At 37.5% G+C, this 15,810-nt stretch overlaps 1 protein-coding gene across 1 annotated transcript in view; it reads right to left on the reverse strand.

The window, feature by feature from the left end:
* The window catches only part of DTHD1 (death domain containing 1), a 363,334-nt gene that overhangs the window by 226,680 nt on the left and 120,844 nt on the right, over positions 1–15,810 (reverse strand). The gene's annotated exons all lie outside the window — the stretch shown is intronic.

Genomic DNA, 15,810 nt, shown 5'->3' on the forward strand with positions numbered 1-15,810 from the left:
TCCTAAAATTTCTGGCAAGTTCTGGTACCTTTGATAAATGAAAGCAGGAGCTTGGGAGATGAAACATTTACAAGCAGCGGCCTGGGAGATGAAACATTCACAGGCTGCCTGTGTCCATTAGAGATATAGGTGCCAAACCAGGGATGCATGTCCTGTTCCCCCTACAATTGTCCACGTTACACTTGAATTGGGTTAGGGAAGAACTTTGCTTCACATGACTAGGGAGCCTGTTCCAGAAGCGGGGTAGTCTCTGGGATACATACCTGTCTCTCCAGCAGGTCCTGTTTATATCACAGACAAGGTTTACGTTTTTAGAATGGATAACTATGATGCTGTTTGATTTGCAGATATGCAGGAAGTCAATCAGGGTGGAGTCCGACAATGCCTTTTATGCCAGGGATAGATCTACCCTCAACAGCCTGTAGAAGACAGAATATTGGGATAGGACATGTTACTTACACTATGTATTCTTTTATTGAGGAATTTCCATGGACATTCCAGCTATTGGATGTGTCTGGTTAGGTACACAACAAAGGATGAATTGTACTCAATGATAGGTCTGATGAATGCTGAATATACCGGAACAATGAACTCCTTGGATCTAGATACCATACCTTTGTTTATAAGTTGCACAACACAGCATGATTCTCCCATTATTGTAGAAACATGACAGTCAAAGACAAGATTACTGTCCACATGTGTTCCTAAGTCCCTGACTATTGGGTCAACTCTTAGGGGTGTATTGTCAATATGGCAGTTACCAGGGATGGATGACTTTGCAAAGGATACTACTATGTATATCTTGGCATTTAATTTTAGTCCACAGCTCTGACACAAGTTATTTTCTGAGTCATGCTTTCCTGGAGAACATTAGTGTCATTGCGTGATTCTATAACTAATTGTCTGCGATCACATGCAAATTTGGTCAGCCAGAGGCCCTTGACATTGGCCTTGACTTCAGAGAAGTAAATACCAAAAAGGAGTGGTCTCAGGACAGATCCCTGATAGACTCCGGTTGTGACTGACCTCTTCGTAGAGATGGACTCCTCAGTTCTAACTTCCTGGGTCCCACCTGTGAACCAGCTAGTTATCCACTGGGTGACATAAGATTTATACCTATCCTCATGTGTCATCAAGAATACTTGAGTGAGGTACTGTATCAAATGCCTTGGCCAGGTCAAGGTAGGCTACGTGAACCATTTTGCCCTCATCAGTTGCTTTGGTGACCTTCTGAAAGGAGTCCACCAGGTTGAGTAGGCATGACCTGCCCCTGACAAAACCAAACTGGATTGGTCCAGGGTCTGGAGGTTTCCAATGTCATTATTGATCATTTCCATTATAATTCTTTCCATGGATTTGCATATGAGACTAGTGAGACTTATGGGTCTGTAGTTTCCAGCATCTGTAAATGGCCCACCTTTGTGCAGAATGATAACTGTTGCTTCTTGCCATTTCTGAGGCATGAAGCCTATTTGAAGGGTATGATTAAATAGCGATTCCAGATAGCCTGATAGATCATGTTTCGTACTATTTAGAAGGCATCTTGGGATATTGTCTGGGCCCATCAATGTAGTGTTCTTGGCCTTATAGAAAGAGAAAGAGAGAGAGCATTAAGGACCTGTTCCCTAGTAATAGTTGGGGGAGTTATATTTGATGGAATTTCCTGAAGGAAGGATGAGGGGAAGAGCGGGGTAAAGTTAGACCTGCATTTGACTGCCAGTAGGTTTGCTATAACTTCTGGCTCAGTATAGGTGACTCCATTAACAATAAGCTCTACAGACAATTATGTACTGCCACTGAGGTTGTGGAATGCCTCATGGTTGTCCTTGACCTAGGAGGCCAAATCAGCCTCAAATTTGGCTTTGGTAGATTTTATATGTCCTCTGAGTTTTTCGTTTACCATGATGAGAGTGCAGCATTTGTTTACTTTGATGAGAGTGCTTTTATTTTGTTAGGTGCTACACCTCCTAATTTTTGCCAGATTTTCTTTGTTTTAGCTGTACTGCCTACTAATGTTGTTATTCTACCAGGGTGGCTTGTTGTATGAGTTAGTTCTATGCTTATTTCAGATGAGTACAGCTGCATCTATATAGCTATTGACATGCTTGTACAGGGTTTCTATGAACAGTTCTTTAAGTATGACATGCATGTTCTTCTAATATATATCTTTGGGAGATGGTTTTACAACACTTGGGCCAAAACAGATGTAAAGGTAATAGTATAAGGCAAAGACTGTTTGTGCTTCTAAACCAAAAATACAAGTCTGTGCTCGAGGGATATCTTCCTTGATTTCTGTCAGGATATATCAGCAGGTAAAATGACAATACTGTGATATCAGATCATGGTTTTACTTTCTTTTCTACTGATCAGAATAAAACACATTAAATTATATTTATCATGATTTGATCTGAACAACTAACTTGTGCATTACTTTTAAGATACCTGTATCTCATACCTTCATTCTGTCATTTGTTGATAATGGTAGTTGGTGTACAGGGTTAAGGCTGTGAGGTATAATTCCTTTGGTACAGAGTTTGAATTACCTCAGCCCTTATTTTCCCACTGTGCGACCTTGAGCAAGTCACTTAACCAGACATTGTTCCTGGGTCATCCCTGAAAAGGGACTGCTTGAACAGTGGGCCTACCTGGTTAACAAATGGTTATTATTATTAGCCTTATATAAAGAAGCTAAAATTGTGTCACAGCTACTATACACTATGCTCAGGATTCAAGAGCAAACTTCTGCACAGTCGATGGTTGTACAGATAATGATGGGTTCCAGGTCAAATGGCATGAGGAAGTCTAATTGGGAAGAGTGATGGGAAAGGAGAGACACCAAACCAGTTACCCTTCTCTAATTCATAAACAACATGCGTTATGCACCTCACTGCCAATGCTAATACAAAATTAATATCTGGCATATCTGGCAACTGGGTATGCACTATGCCAGATATACAAGATGCATGAATTCAGAAAAATATTAAATGGAGTAAATCAAGAGGTAGAAGTTGCTGACTGCCACTTGGATATGTAAGGGGGTTTACTTCAACAACTGGTGATTTCTATGGTGAGACCAAGGCCTCACTCACTCAAAGGTCAGATGCCATGACAGTGGATGCTGCTCGTTGATCTGATGAGAATGAGAGTCAGCAGGCATGAATGCTGATAGATGAGTACTCACCGGGAGAGAGCAACCACAGGACATTAAACATAAACAGGTCAGTTCTATTTGCTGACAATAATGGGTTAAGGATAAGGTTTAGAATTCCAATTTCTAACAAGATCCAGGGGCAGCTCATGCTATCTGTCTGCAGGACTGCAGCCTTCCCACCTAGAAATAAAAGAAATACATAACATAAAACATAAACTTTAAAAAAAATGTTTCTTTTTTTACCGAGTACCGGAACTGCCGCGCATGTGCGGACACACTCATACTGCCCCGCAGATGCCTAGGAATCTCTGCAAACTCTGAATGCCTGAGTTAACAGTCCAGATGCAGAAAAGGTATTTTTTGCCCCGCAGATGCCCAAGATGGCATGCGGTAGATGACCGCACAGAAGAGAGGAGCTCCGGACTGCTTGAACCACAGACAGGACCAATCAGGAGAAAGGTAAGCAGGGATTTGAGCGCAGGACCAATCAGGAGTGAGGTAAGTTGAGTTCACAGCTTCTGCAGGAAAGTGTTAAGTCAAGCGCGGGTTTTGCTGCTTCGAGACAATGGAGATGGACCTGGTTTGCTTTCCAGACCCATTTACAGGTAAGGTGTATGTGTGAAAGAATCTCATAGCTCAGTTTAAGCAAGGCAGCTCCTGTGTGTATATTTAATCAAGGCAGTGACAAGCTCCGTTAGTGGCAATATCTCATAGCTTTGTGAGCGGCAGCTGTTTATTCAAACCAAAGGGTGTGTGTGTGTAAAATGCCCTTGTTAACACATAGTGGTGGGTAGAAATACTCAGGCTTCAACCCTGTACCTTGGATGCAGGAGGCAAGGACCTGAATTCCCTACCCACCACTATTTGTAAAAAAATGCAGATTTTTGCCTCATATTTGTTTTGCTCATCATAAAATCTGTGGTTTCTGTATCTTCATATTTCTGTGCAAAGGTTTGTAGTGCAGTGGTGCACTGGTAGCATTGTTGCCTAACAGCTACACGTACTCTGGTTTGATTCTTGGCTGGGGTGCCTTCTCTGTGGAGTCTGTATGTCCTCCCATCCCTTACAAAGATGTGACTGGAGTGCTTCTCCCTGCTCTGCTGAAATTTGGCTTTGTTTTGTTCCAAGTCAGACTAGTTTCCTGGTTAACAAATGTTTAAAAATAACAGGCATTTGAATTTCAGACTTCATATTCTTCAGACAGTACATGGTAAAACAAAACCTTTTATTCTAGCAATTGTCTAAGTTTATAACATGGACATTTGAAATTTTCCCATAATGTTGGGACTGTATTTCCCCATTATTGGCCTCGTCCAGGTATTTTGTGCTAAGGTTGAGAGCTATGGTGAGAACTGAATTCACTGAATATGTTTGGCAGCTGTATTCCCACATTATTGGCTTTTTTCAAGTGTGTTTTGCTAAGAGGTTGATAGCTATGGTGAGAACTGAATTCACTAAATAGTAGCCATTTAAGTTTATCTTCCTCTGTTTCAGCTGATTTGGCATAGTGGTATGTTTCTCTGACTGTTTTGCACAGGGTCCCCTGGGTTCAAAATGTGGCAGTGAAATGTATGGTGGTAACATAGCATTTTATTCTAGCAACTTTCCAACATTATACAAGCAATGTTTAAAATGTGTCCCTGGTTTCTGGCCTTTTGTCCCCCCCCCCAATAAATTTTGGCTTTTTCCAGATATCTTGTGCTGCAAAGTTCAGAGATACAGCTGAGTGTCGAGTAGATTTTGCAAGGAGCTGAGAGCTGCAGGGGAACAAAAGTTTAGTGCTGCTTATGCTAAGTTTGCTTGCATTGTTAATAGCACAACAGGTAGTGTACTTGCTTTTGATGCAGAAGGCTGTGGGTTCTACTCCAACAGTAAGTAGATGCATTGCTGATTCTGTACTGTGTTGTAATGGGGGTGGATGCTGCAGTCCTTTTTGGCAAAGATACCTAGTGACTATGAACCTTTTATCAGTTTGCTATCCATTCCGTATTGCGGTATTACTAGCTTATCATTTTTTTAATGCATGCAACATAAGCAATTTATTCTTCAAGGGCAACAGGCACTTTATTTGTAGATGAAACAATGACATATAAAGTTGTTTGCTAGCACCAACCTCTTTATTAGTTACAGATTTCTTTAATGTGGATTTTACTACTTCAGAGATTGTGCATATTTACTAATACTGTTGGACTATAGAAGGTTGAGTAGACATTTTATGATGGAAATGTTCTGAATTGGGCAGTTTTGTCATTGGTGCATGCATTTTGTTTCATTGCTTACTGGAAAAATGTTCAAAACAATAAATTTAAAATGTCCTCTAACAACTGTACTGTATTGTGCAAGGACTATAATGTAATACAGTCAGGAAGGTATATCAAAGAGCATGTGTATGTTTCATGTTCAAGGGGCCTATGATTTTGAAAACAGCCCAGAGTTAATCTTTATCTGCCACTGGCAAAATGTATTTTCTTTGAATGTGGGTTTCAATGCTGTTTCAATGCATGTGAGTTTCAAGGGCAGAGAAGTTTTAGTGCTAAGTCTATTTTCATTGTGAGACTGCATTGCTTTGTTTAACAGATGTCTATTAGGGTCTGTGTGTAAAATGCAAAATAAAACTTTCAAATGAAATCTAAATCATTGCAGAAGTAAAGCAGTATGCACATTACAGTGTTTATAGTAAATGGGACAAAATAACCAAGGAATGGGACGTTGGAATGGCTGCAGGGGGGAGGCTCCATTCGACCATGATTTTGTGAGGGGGGGAAGGGTAGCAAACTCAGACAGCCCCGGTTGAACTATACCTCTCAGTTGTCCATATTCTTACAGAATGAATAGATATTTGGTTTGTTCCTCATAAAATTTGTGGTTTTCTAGCAAATCATTTAGGAATGAAGTCACTAAATGACAGACATTGAGTTTCAGACGTCATAACCTTCAGAAAAATGCATGCTAATGCAAGACCTGTTATTCTGTCAACTGTCTTATGTTTATACAAGAGCAATTTTTAGTAGTGTTTGTATGTTCCCCCAATATATTTGGCCTTGTCCAGATTTCCTGCATTAAGAGGTTGAGAGGTACGTGCAAATCACTTTGTAGAATTAGAAATATCCAAACCTCTCAATTGTCCACAATTTTGGCTCAAAATGTTGCTCTCCCCTAATAATCCCTCCTCCAAAATGGCAATTTTGGAAGAAAATGTGGAGGGTTTACAATTATATATAACTGTAATGATCAGAGTTATAGATTACGTTTATTTCAGAAATGCATGTAGATGCTCTTATTTTGTTAGCTGCTCAAGTTAACAGTGTTAATATTAAAAAGGTGTCCCTTTCTTGACAGGTTCCCAGCTGTATTGTGTGGCAACTTTATATTTTTGCATCACATTTTTGGTCTGTTTTTCATAAAATTGTGGTTTTCTGGTAAATTAGTGGCTAGTCATTAAATATTGAAGTTAGAAAATAATGGCAGACATTTGAGTTTCAGATTTTATACCTTTCAGAAAATTCGTACTAATGCAAGATCTACTACTGTTCTATTATCTAAGTTAATAAGAGCAATATTTAAAAATTGTCCTTATTTTTGGGCCTGTGTCCCACATCTAGTTCTATGTATGGCTTTGTCCAGATTTCTTGCTCTGAAGTTGAGAGGCATGAGTGTCAGAGCCATCACTGTCAGCCAGAGACATTTCAAATTATGACATACTTATTGCACCCCACCCCCCATTGTAGTGGCTCTGGATGCGTCCAAGGAAGGCAAGGAGCAGTTATGCAGTGTAAGTGTGCAGAGTATTCCCCCATCCAAGGTAGACCACAAGTACGACCGAGGCTTTTCATCTGTCCTTGATTTTGCAGAATGTTCTGGTTTTCTGTCAGATTTTTATACTGTTGATTTATGCTTCTTATTATTCAGGAAATGCATGCTGTCACAGTGCCCTGTTGCTCTGTTTAAGTGACAATGATTTAATGAGCATCAGGTAAGCTTGTCAGAGATTGTAAGATGCAAGTAAGCTTTAATAAGCATACTGTTAAAGAATTACCAGCATTGAAAGCCTTTTCGTTGTTGCCATGCAGAGAATATTTACATAACTAGATAATGTATAAGCCTTGGGTATTGAAATGCATATGACAGTATTTGTAATAAAAGGACAGGATTACAGTATTTTCAGAAGCTCATTACATTTATTGGAGACTTGCAGTCATCTTTGCAGGCTTACCCGTAAAATAAACAGAATGCCAGTCTATCATGTGTGGTCCATAACTTGTGCAGGAATCCTTTAAGCAATTTATCTTGAGCTTGTTTCTTGTTTGCTGTTCATTTTTTACTTTGATCATGTCTTCCCCATGAAACAAGTAGATAGTTGTTGTCAGGCAGCAGGTCTTTTCTGGATAAGAAACATTTTTACAAGTGGGGGTATCACAGAAATTGCTACTTTCAGCATGTTACTTAGTAATTTTATAAAGCTGAATATAAATTATAATTAGAACTGCAGTGCAAGGAGTAATGGTTTGAGTTGAGTGCTGCTTGTTTTTTATACTTGATTTTGACTGGCATTCCAGTAATGTATTTAAAAAGTAATTTATTTTTTCATGCCTCACAACCTGTTTCCATCTGGATATTAAGTAAGTTGTCATGTAGCCAATGCATTGAAATATTTTTTTCTTCTACACTTCATTTTGTCTTGACTGGACTCTTGTAATGATTGTTTGGCACCCAGGGCGCGTATTTAATTAAAGTTCCAGTTGTTGTGGTTTTGAGCATAGCTCCACCCCTTTCTAGTTGGCCACACCCCTCCCCATTGGCCCCACCCATTCAGCAGCCCTCCTTTAATTTGAGGTCACCAGCCGCCACTGACAAGATCACCAGAACCACAACCTTTATGGCTTTAACATTACCACTCTTAATTAATCTTCCATCAATTAAGTAGAATATATTAACCTACTGAGATATATGATTGACAGTCAGACAAAATTTTACAAATGTGTTAAATCTCAGCTGTAAATCAAACCAAAAACATGGTAGATTGTGTAAAACAAAACGTTTCCTCACTTGAGCTGTCTACCTGACTACTAAAACTGCATACTTCGTTCCTTCTTTATTTTAACAAGAGTACTTCTGTCTGTTCTACTTCTTTCCTTCCTCCACAAACAGGTGCAGCCTACATTAAAAGTAGCACACTTTTTATTGGCCAATCATAGGCACAAGCATGGGCTGAACAGATTGATAACAAACTACTCACTCCCTGAATTATGCCCCATGTGTTTATGTATTTACACTTTATCAACTGAGTTAGTCTCATTAGACCAAATGCTTCATTTCAGGGGAAACCCAAGGTGGCACTCATACTGACTAGGAGAAATTTGGCTTGAAGCATCACGGATTTCCCCTTAGCAACCATTACCTCAGGCAGATGAGAACTCAGTTTAATATCTTACCTGAAGGATGTATAACTCAATAGTGTAGCACTCCCTTATGTTGCACTGTTGTGTCAGTACTATAAAACAAATCCAATTACCTGGTGTGGGAACTGAACCCACAGCCTTCTGATACCAAAGATGAGTGCAACACTTGTTGATCTATTCAGTCTGCTGACTGCAGCTGGATATATTACTACAGTTTTGATGCAATAATTGTAAGTGAAATAATTTGCCTCTTGTAATTGTTTAGATTCTTTCACATATCATGAATCTTTAGTTTATCAGAAATATCATCTACCTAGAAACAGCTCTGGCACCTGACTGGGATAAGCCAGCCTATTATGCATAACAAATATTTACAAGCAGTCTAAATATTGTGGAGTTGTTATCCTAAACAATGCAGCAGGCAGAGTCTGACTGGCAGCACATTAATTTAACAACAACTAATCATGAATCAAAGCTGCTAATGATGAAAGAAGCTGAAGATTCTTCAGATCTGGCCAGCAAAGATATTTTTGTAACTGGAGATTCAATTATTGGAGAATTGATACTTATATTTGCAGAGGTGATAATGAACATCGAACAGTGTTATTGAGACAAGCCTTGGAATGCCATAATGTAAGGAAGTCTGGATCTGTTTTTATTCATGTTGGTACAAATTATGTCACCCGCAAGAATTCTCTGACTGTTAGTAGGGAACTGACAGCCCTCTTAGACAGTATAGCTTATACTGGTGTTAGGACATATCTTTCACAAATCTCCTATAGAAGGGATAGTCAGGTTACTGTGAATTAAAAGATTTTTTGGGTAAATATCTACATGGTAAAATATCCCGTTTTAAAAAATAGAAATGTGTAGAGCATCCAAGTCTAGTTTTGGGTACACATGATCAGACAGGATGGTGTGCATTTGTCAAAATCAGGGAAGAGAATTTTTGCAGCAGATATTTTGCAGTATTTGACAAACACTAGACAGAATTTTTGCCAGGTCGAAAATTTAATAGTTTAGAGATAGCAAAACTTGATGCATCTCTATTGGTTGTTAATACTAGGAGCATTAATAATAAACTTTTTTATTGGAAATGTTTCTATGTTCCCAAAAGATTGATGTTGTTATTGTTTGTGAAACATAGTTAAAGAACAATGACTGGAAACCAGTTGTGTCAGAGTATAAATGTTTTTACTGTAGCAGACATTCTAATAAAAAAATCAGGTGGAGGTGTTATGATAGCAATTAATGATAATTATGAGATCTGTAATTAATAGGTGTTCAATGATAACATCAGTACTATAGACTGTGTAACTGTGACAATAAAGACAACTCTGGAGCATACAACAATTGTTGGAGTGTATAGACCACCAAAGTCAAGTGCAGATGACCTAGAGGAATTCATATATTTCTTGCATGAAACACAAGAGGGAAGAATAATATTAGCTAGGGACTTAAATTTACCAGAAACAGAATGGAATGATATTGATTCAACAAAGTTAGTAAGGAAATTATTCACAGCATACATTCAGGAATAACAATTGCTTCGGATTGTAAAAACATTACCAGGGGACGGAACATACTAGACATTGGTTGTATTCCCAAACAAATTACTGTAACTTCAAGTCAAGTTATACCACCATTGATGTGCAGTGATCATGGGGTTATAAAGGTTAATTTGTTGCTAGATAATTCTGCCAAACTGAAATGTAAGCCAATGCACAGAAGGTTAATTACAGATTATATGGAAGCAAAGTAGTCACTATGTAAAACTAACTGGAGTGAGGTGTTCAGTGGAAAAACTTCAGATGGGATGTGGAAAGTTTTGAAAGAGAAATTGCTTGAGTGCAAAAAATCAAAAAAATGTTTGACATCAGGATCTAGGCATACAACATCAGGGGGATAAATTTCCATAAGAACAAGATATCTGATTAAGGTGAGAGACAAAAAATATAAGAAATGGAAGAGAGGTCAAACCACAACTTTGAAAATTGAAATAAACAAGTTGGACAAACAGAATAAGCATAGTTTTAGACAAGATCAAGAACAATTTGAAGAAAATGTATATAAAGATATTGAGCATTATAGGAAACCTTTTTATAGATACGTAAGATGTAGAAGAAGTAAAGACATACAAATTGATAAACTGTGTACAGATTTTAAAATTTATTCTCAGACACAACAGATTATAGATATATTTACAAAATCTTATGTAAAACAATTTGGCTCCACAAAAGGGGTGATAAGTTGTCTGAGTGACATCCAGGTAAATCCAGATACTGGAATCAAATTAGATTATACTGAAAATGAACTGCTCAAACTGGATCCAAACAAATCACAGGGAGGAGACAGAATTAGTAACAATAACCTGAGAACACTTCAGCCAGAACTTACAGTTCTGTTATATTTATTATTCACTAGGTTATATAAATATGGGGATATTCCTCAAGATTGGAGACATGCGCTTATTAAGCCTGTCTTTAAGGGGAATGTGAATAGAACTAACCCAGAGTCATATAGGGCTTTAAGTCTACTTTCATATTGTGGAAAAATAATGGAGAAGGTAATACTGGGTAAGTTATTATCAGAACTGGATAGGATGGGACTTGAAACCATATATCAGCATGCATATAGGGAAAACAGATATATTACCACCTGTAACATGATGTTATATAACAATATAATAACAGCTATGAATGAAAAATTGTGCTGTGATGTAATTTATATAGATTTAACTCCAGCAATTGACAGGGTCATACACAAAACACTGATCAATAAATTAGTACAACTAGGTACTGATGTACTCTTAATGAGATGGATAGCTGCATGGCTTACAAATAGGACAAAGCAAGTATCATACAGCAACTGAACAGGTGAAATCCTTGGTTACAGTCAGGGTGTCCCACAGTGCACTGTCCTAGGCCCTTAGTTGTTTATATTGTATCTTTCAGACCTAACTTTTTCATCTGCGGTGTTCTACAGTCTATATGCAGACGACCTGAAACTGGGTAAACTGATTACATGTGTTACAGATAAGGCATGTCTGCAAAAAAAACTTGACTAAATTGACCATTTGAGCACAGGAGAATAATTTGCTGATAAATACATCAAAAACTAAGCATATGAGATTTGGGAGACATAAATTGAAAGGTGAGTATTTAATACAGCACACAGTGATTGAAACGTGGACTCATTTAAGGTCCTGGGTATATGGGTAGATTCAGCTATGAGTTTTTCTAATCATGTCAACCAATTGGCTATAGGTTGTATAAAAAGATTTATGAAGTCTAGGAAATCAAAAATAATGACGTCATTGTTTGTGAATTACATTAGACCCAAACTTGAGTATGGAATAACAATATGGAAAACCTATAAGAAGCATAAGTAAACTGGAAAGAGTACAGTGGAAATATACCAAGGGCATCCATGGATGTGAAAATTTACGTTATTATGAAAAACTAAAATATCTGAACTTGTACAGTGTCTCTTACACATATCTAAGAGGAGATCTTATTCAGGTATATAGGGCATTTAAAGACAACTACCTCTGGGAATGTTTGAGGTTATCAAAAAGTACTAGAGAATCATCTGACAACATATGTAGAAGATTCTATAGGAATGAGAAGTGTACTAATTGGTTCTCTGATGAAGTAGCCAGTGCATGGGACAGACTACCAACGTACATTAAAGCAAGTACAAGTTTAGATATTTTCAAGAACAGCATGGACACTTATTATGGGAACAAGTGTTTTGGTATGTTGGCAACATACCAAGCTGGAAGGGCATTACTGCCCATGCTTGAAATATCTGTATGCATGTAAGCCTTAAAGACCAGATGAATAGAATTATTGAAACAAAGGAGAGTGATTACCAGTCAATCCATCTCCATACAAGAAGTACAGTTCTGGTCACACCAGACAGAGAACAAAGAGGGCAATGCTAAAGCCCAATCATACAGAAATAACTCAAGAACTATTCATTAAAATGAGAAAGTACACGGTAGGAATCTGCTTTTATTTAAAAGGAAGGAGCTTCAAACCCTCTGACATAACTGCTCCATTTACCATTGATACGGCACATAGACTTACCTTTTATTCCAGGGCCCTTCATTTTAATGTCGCCAGAATACAATCATAGAATCAGAATTCTGAAAAAAATTAGAGAGGACTACCAAGATAGCTGGGTGTACTATGTAAAAAAATTTGAGTAAGTAAATCTCCTGTTTCACAAAAGAATATCTTTTGCACTATGTTTAAAAAGATTAAGGAAGTTGGGATTCAGTGTAGAACTGCATTTCCCAGCCCCATTATTTCTCTTCAGAGATGCCAGACATTACTGCTCAACACACAGGAGAAGGTGGTGCTGCGGTAGTGTTGTCGTCTCACAGTTAGACGTTGCCCGTTCGATTCTCAGATAGAGCGTCTTCTGTGTGGCGACATGCATGAATGGGCATTCTTTCGTTGAAGGTTGTGCGTTAGGCCCGGCAAGCCAGCACGTAAAAAACTACTGCCAATCATTAGTGGACCGGAGTTCCGCTGTGGCGACCCCTAACCGGTAAAAGCCGAAAAACACAAACAAACACAGGAGAATAGAAGGATTTCCGGTCACTTTTGGATCTGCCTGGCTGACAGCTCATCCATTCTGTACTTCTGCATAGAAGGAACCAACAAGTGTATTGGAATAAATATCTTATGATAAAAAGCAAATGAAGATAACTGCATCTTTAACCCCTAACCCCATCACCTGGATTAAAAAAAGTAAGGGGCTCTCACTTCAACAAGGAGTCAATCTATAATACTGCTATTAGCCAGGAACTTAGTCCTTTGAATATTTCAGTGTAACATAGATTTAATCTGATGAGATCATTACCCTACTCACATAAAGATCCTGAACTGGATTGTTTCACTTTTGATACGACAGTGTAAGAATGAAAATGGAGTGAGATTTCTGTTATGGGATAAATGGCTGAATAGATCATAGGACTATGCCGAAAAAATGAATTGGGCAACAGGCATGGCTTTAATTAATGTTGTTTGTTTAGACAAATGGTCTTATTTTATTATCTAGCCAGTGACACTGGGTTAAAATGAGGTGTTCTTATTCACTGAATGTAGGATTACAATAAGCTTTTTGTCAGTATTCATAATACGGTGGCATGTCCTATTGCTTAACTGTCATATGTCATTTGTATGCTACCTTTTGTTATGCACTTTTGATATACAATGCATACTGAAGTATGAATGCAGACTGCATTTCACTTCTTAATCAGTTTTCTAAGTGTTAACTTCTGTGCTAAATTGTATTTTCACTGTTTTTGTTCTTGTAACTATTTTCAGAAATGTTTCTGTAAGTCACATAACTGTTTAACTTTTGAAAGATACAGTTGATGTGACAATGTTTAATCTTGCCCAGAAGAAGTTTACTTTTTATGGGAAATTATATAAACAGGCTGTGAAAGTCTATATTAAAAAAAACACTGTTTATAATAGAACATTTCTTTCAGAGCGAGTTCGATGTTCTGCGTTTCTAGGTTCAGTGTTGCTATCTGCATGAGTGGCTTATGCATATGAGTCTTCAGTTTGTGTACTGTTCATAGTAATAGTCCCAGTAGGTGACTGAGGATACCGCTGTATAGTCCCACTATGCTTCAAATGCCATTGAACTTCAATGAGTGTAGTTTATCCATGCAAAAAGACAATTCTGACTGCCAAATAACTGCATGCTGTTTATTTCTGCTAAATTACAGAGATGTTCCTGTAGGGCGAAGGGAGGATTCTGGTCAGATACACATCTAAATGGTTTGCTATGTGGTTGGACATAATTTTACATCCATTTTTCATTATAGCCTCAAAGGTATTTTGCTGTTTGAATTTATATTATTACTAATAAATTAGCATTCATTTGTTGTTTGCATGGTGTTATTCACTTATTCTGCTTCTGTAATGGTCATTTAAATATGAATACATCATTTCTGATATTATGTAAGCTGTAACTTTTCTAGTTTTTCATTTAAGGATCATTGTGTTGCTTAGTCTAAAGAAGGCATGGCCACTCATTTCCTATCACAAAATACCAAATGGAATTCCTTTGTGCTAAAGGAAAAACCAGTGTTATATATAAATATATAAACATACACACATACATACAAATATATATAAATACATAAACATACACACACACACACACACACGCACACACACACATATATATATATATATATATATATATATATATATATATATATATATATATATATATATATTGATTCACTTTAGAAGCTCGAAATACTGAAATATCAAAATTCAGTATTTTGAGCCCATAAAGTGGAATCCTGAGAACAGCAAAAGCTCAGAAGCACAAAATTCAAAACCTCGTATACCAGAGTTTTTGAATTTCGCGCTTCTGAGGTTTCGCTGTGGTTATGGATTCAGGTAAGTGTATATTTGTGTCTGTTAAGGGTTTTTTTGTAGGGACTGTGGTGTGTGTCAGTGTGTTTTGTTGCTGTGATGTGTGTGTGCGAGGAGAATGTTGCTTGTGTGGTGGTGTTTTGTGTGTGTTTGTGTGTATGTGACCTCGGAGAGAGAATATTTAAATGGGGGGGGGTTTGTTGTTGTTGTTATGTAGTAGAGAGCTTGTGTTTGTGTGTGGGCAAGATGGTGTGTGTGCGTGTGCGTGTGTGTGTGTGCGTGTGTATATGTGTGTGTGTGTGTGTGTGTGTGTGTGTGTGTGTGTGTGTGTGTGTGTGTGTGTGTCTGCAGTAGAAGCGTGAAATTCAAAATCTCTGGTGTGCGAGATTTTGAATTTCGCAATTCTGAGTTTTCATGATTTCAAAAATTCAACTTTATAGCTTTGAAATACAGAATTTTGATATTTCAGTATTTCGAGGATATTAAGTGAATCCATATATATATATATATATATATATATATATATATATATATATATATATATATAATATATATATATATATATATATATATACACACACACCTCATAAATGCTACAATTCAATGAAAACAAAATCTGATAGTTCATTTCCAACCCCCATAGTCTTACATATAGTTTCACATTGTCTTTGTATTCTGAGGTAAAAGCTGTATTAGTTCCCCAATCTAGCATTATCATATTTGCATAACATGGGGTACAAGCTGCCCTCATGGCCACCCCCTTAGTTTGCTTGAAATATTCTCCTCAAGGAATATAAAATTATAATCTAGGACGATGGCCATTAATTCTATAAAAATCTGTATCTTATCA

This window comes from Protopterus annectens, chromosome 2.part1 (assembly GCF_019279795.1).
Source record: "Protopterus annectens isolate FY-2018-M chromosome 2.part1, PAN1.0, whole genome shotgun sequence".
Classification (NCBI taxonomy): domain Eukaryota; kingdom Metazoa; phylum Chordata; order Ceratodontiformes; family Protopteridae; genus Protopterus; species Protopterus annectens.